This window comes from Tupaia chinensis, unplaced genomic scaffold (assembly GCF_000334495.1).
Source record: "Tupaia chinensis unplaced genomic scaffold, TupChi_1.0 Scaffold000066_1, whole genome shotgun sequence".
Classification (NCBI taxonomy): domain Eukaryota; kingdom Metazoa; phylum Chordata; class Mammalia; order Scandentia; family Tupaiidae; genus Tupaia; species Tupaia belangeri.
Genome location: NW_006159525.1, coordinates 6271239 through 6275976, shown reverse-complemented (window position 1 = coordinate 6275976; position 4738 = coordinate 6271239). Strand labels below are relative to the sequence as shown.

At 40.6% G+C, this 4738-nt stretch overlaps 1 pseudogene; it reads left to right on the top strand.

The window, feature by feature from the left end:
* The first annotated feature begins 2888 nt into the window (after positions 1-2888).
* LOC106733259 (60S ribosomal protein L23a pseudogene) lies at positions 2889-4529 on the top strand (annotated as a pseudogene).
* Positions 4530-4738: the final 209 nt, after the last annotated feature.

Genomic DNA, 4738 nt, shown 5'->3' with positions numbered 1-4738 from the left:
ACTATTAAACAGGTAGTCAACAGACTGTCACTGTCATATAATCCCAGGGACAAGAGTTCCCATCATCAGCATTCTATGGTTATCTTTTTTAAATTTGCTTGTTTGTTTGTTTGTTTATTTATTTATTTTTGCTGTAAGACATGTGGATTTACCAGAGACAGATAGAAAGAGAGGAATGGTGGGAAATGAGAAATCACCCCAAGGGGATGACCATGCCGTAATCCCTTCTCCTCCATTCTCCTCTCAGGATTTTGGGCATGTAGGCACATGCACTAGGCATGTTTTTCAAACTGCTGAGTCCAGGACTGGAACTGTGTGGGGTCCAGCCCTTTAGCCTCCATGTCACCTATTGGCCCAGTTTTTCTTTCTTTTAAAGTTCAAATAGTGCTCACTGGGCCCTCATCCCATCTAACGTTCTTTGATCCCTTTATACCTCTCTCTTACACAGACTGATTCAGCTCTCTTTGCTGTGTCAGTCCCTGAGCTCACTTTTTACAGTCAGACAAGCCTCAAGAAGGTTTCCTAAGCAAAGATTCACCAACACAGATATGGATTTGGTAATTACCCCTCCCATAGAAAAGTAAGTATAATCAGCTGTTTTAAATAATCTTTTTTTGTCCTTTCTTGCTGTGAAGGAAAAAAATACTTATTATTATTATTTTAAAAATTGCTGTAGGGTGTATGCACTCACTAGTGAGAGACAGAGAAAGTGAGAAAGGAGAGGGGAGGCAGATAGCTATGCTGTGATTCCATCTCCTTCATTCTCTGGGGATTCTGTGCGTACACACACACACACACACACACACACCCCTAGCAGGATTCGAACTGTGCAGTTGGCTATGTGGGATACAGCTGCCTTAACTATCATGCTGCTGGTTGGCCTCATACTTACTATGTTTTTTTAAAGACTTATTTATTTAATTTTATTTATCATCATTATTACTATTTTTGAATTTGCCACAGGGCACACATACTCACTAGAGAGAGAGGTTTAGACCTCAAACATTCAGGAATCTCAATACCAAACACTCTACAAAAGCTCTGTTACCATTGTGATTTGAGTCACTGTATTTCAGTATATCGAGGTCGCTTTCTTCCTACAACAATTATTTTTGTAGTTTTGACTTAATATCTCTGGATATTATCTTTGTGACTCACGACAGTGTCGTGGACATCAAAGTCATGTCTTAGTCTCAAGACATGGATGAATTAGTGCCAGACCGTGTCACGAATAGTGGTCACAATGGTGGTTACTCAACCTTATGCAAATCATATGCAATTTTCTAACCATATGCAAATTTCCTTTAGTGATAGTCACCTCCACTCATAGTTCAGGAAATGTTGTGTGGTTAATTCTTTCTTTAGCGCCAGCCATGGGCCCAAATTTGTTTAAGTCAATCAGAATATGTCAAAGCCCTTGGTGGTTGCAACTTCTGACACAGCTCCCATGATTCCCACTTTCTGGTATTCATGCCCATGTGTAATCCCCTCCCCTTGAGTGTGGGATAAATTTACCACTTGCTACTAATGAGCAAAATATCACAAAAGTGATGGGATGTCAGTTCTAAGATTAGGTTATCAAAGACTGTGTCTTCTCTCTCTCTCTCTCTCTCTCTCTGCTTTCTCTGACAAAACCAGCTACCTTGTTGTGAGCTGCCCTATGGAGAGATGCACATGGCAAAGAGCTAAAACTAGCTTCTGCCCAGGAGCACATGAGGAGCAAAGGACTCAATCCTTCCAGCAAGCACTGAGTGGGTCTGGAAGAGGTTCATGCGCCAGTTGAACCTGGAGATGACTGGAGCCCTGACTGACACATTGACTATAACCAGCAAAAGACCCTGAGCTGGAGGACCCTATTTTTAAAAAATTATTTATTGGGACCAGCAGTTAGCGTAATGGCTATGCCACTGGACTCCCATGTAGTTGACCGCAGTTTGAGTCTTGGACCCGGTGGCTTAAAACTCACACTGGGCACGTGTGTGTGCATGCCCAAGATCCCAAGAGGAGAAAGGATTGTGGTGTGGCCATCCCCCCTGGGGGGTGATTTCTCGCTTTTTGTCTCTCTGTCTCTGTCTGTCTGGCGAGCACATGCGCCCTATAGCAAAACAAAAACAAAAACAAAAACAAAAACCTCTCAAAAAATATTTATTAAATTTTACTTAGCCATTCATTTATTTTTAACTTGACAGAGAGAAACAGAGAAAGAGAGAGGAAGAGGGGAAGTGAGAAAGCAAGCCACCAAGTCCGGAACTTGAACCATGGTCAGCCATGTGAGAGTGTCCAGCACCTTAACCACCACTCCACCTGCTGGTCCCAAGAGGACCCTATTAAGCCACACTTGGTTTGCTGACACATAGAAACTGTGAGATAAAAACCACATGTTTTTGTAAAGGGCCTTCATTTTGGGGATGGTAAGTTGTTATGCAGCAATAGCTATGCAGTCGATTTAGGTATGTGCATGTGGAGAATAAGTAGACCAATGGTAGGCTGGTCCTCGACTTTTCTTCATCTGGGAGCGAAGGAGGAAAAGAAAGAGACAAAGAGATGGGGGTGCAGACTTCATTCCTGCCAGACATAAAACAAGCTGTTGTCATCTTATGACTTTGTGGAGATAACCTCTCTTAAAAGAGAGCTTACATAAATCAGAAAGCAGAGCTAAGAGATGCAGAGGTGACAGGTCGTGGTGACATCATTTGAGTACCTTTATGATGCTGTATCTGAAGCCAGCCCTGAACACTTATGTGACCCAGTAAATTCCCTTTTTCCCAAACCAGTTTCCCTTATTTTGTCACACAAGAGTGTAACCTGATACAAACTGTAAAGAGCTAATGATCAGAACCTCAGCTGTCCAAACAAAGACTTATCACCCTAAAACAGATGCTGCAATCATGTCGGTTGAGACACCATTTGGAGCACCTATTTACAGACTTTCCAAGAAGGGGGAGGAGGAAGGTACTTGTAAGTTTGTGAGCACAGGTTAAAAAAGTAATTGGAAACTAAGTAAGTACAAAAGCATCTTCAATCAAAGAAACGTTTTGTAAGCTGAAATATTGTTCATTTTTACGATGGTACATGTATATCTTCATATATAAAACTTCACTATCATTAGGAAATGTCACACAAAATAACAAACACACCTTTTTCAATCTGGTTATAAATATGCGGAATGGAGTTTATTTCACCAAAGCATTACACGCTTCCAACTGATAATATATCAATAAAAGCTCTCACTCCAAGATGTCATTAAAGCCGCATTTGTTCATTTCTATTTATTATGAGAAAAAAAAAAACAAAATGAAAAAAGTGGAGTTGAGTCATATTTCCTGTGAGTTCATCATTTGCTGGCATATAACACTTGTGAATTTTATTCAATTCATTTAAAATGATTTCTAACATGCTGCCAGAAAGTTAAGGGCGGCAAGGAATTCAGAATGATCAGCAGGCATCCAAGATTTCTCCAGAGACAGGTTTAGAATCACGACCAAGGTATGTTTTCCTTAAGAAACTGTGTCTTAGAAAAATTACTTCTAATGAACCAGAATTTTTCCTAATAAATTCAGCTCATCTTGTTATGAAATCAGTAGACTCGAATGACCTTAAGATAAGGGTTCTTTTTTTTCTTTTTTTCTTTCTTTATTATGGATAGGTCAGGTATAGGCCAAGATCTATAGGCTCATTTCAGATGCCCTAACAATGAATTCTTTTTCTTGTTTACTTTGTTCTGTGTGTGATAACAAGAAGTTGGAGTTACAGTGATGGGAACTGCCGTAAATTTTCACCCAGAATTTGAAGAAAAGAGGTTGATAATACTCAAATGATTTTCAAAAGAAAAAGAATTTTATAAAAAGGAAAAACTGATAATACCTAAGGCAAAAACAAGGTGAAAAAAAGGCCTTCTCTAAAATTCCTTAGTTTTCCTTGGGAGTTGAAATGCCACAAATCTTTTATTTATTTATTTTTTTTGGCATAGCTTTTTGACATAGCTTTGTAAGAATCAACCTGTCTGACTTTTCACCAAGTTGGCACCGAAAGCGAAGAAGGAAGCTCCTGCCCCTCCCAAAGCTGAAGCTAAAGCAAAGGTTTTGAAGGCCAAGAAGACAGTGCTGAAAGGTGTCCACAGCCACACACACACAAAAGAAGATCTGTACATTGCCCACCTTCTGGAGGCCCAGACTCTCCTGAGGCAGCCAAAATATCCTAGGAAGAGCGCCCCCAGGAGAAACAAGCTTGACCACTATGCCATCATCAAGTTCCCCCTGATAACCGAGTCTGCCATGAAGAACATGAAAGACATCAGCACACTTGTGTTCATTGTGGACGTTGATGCCAACAAGCACCAGACCACACAGGCTGTGAAGAAGCTCTGTGATATGGACGTGGCCAAGGTCAACACTCTAATTAGGCCTGATGGAGAGAAGAAGGCATATGTGTGACTGGCTCCCAATTATGATGCTTTGGATGTTGCCAACGAAACTGGGATCATCTAAAGCGAGTCCAGCTGGCTAATCCTGAATACACACTTTTTCACTATAAAAATAAAAAGAAAAAAATAAAAACAAAGAATCAACCTGTCTGGCTATCATTTTAGCTAAACCAGGGAGAAGATTCCAGGCCTGGGGAATCAGTAACAGGTGGTATCAATGCATATGGTCACTGCCGCCACCGCAACTGCTAACATTTCTCATGAGCTACATGCTCGTGTTAGACTTTGTGGTAGATAATTGGACACTCTTTTTCT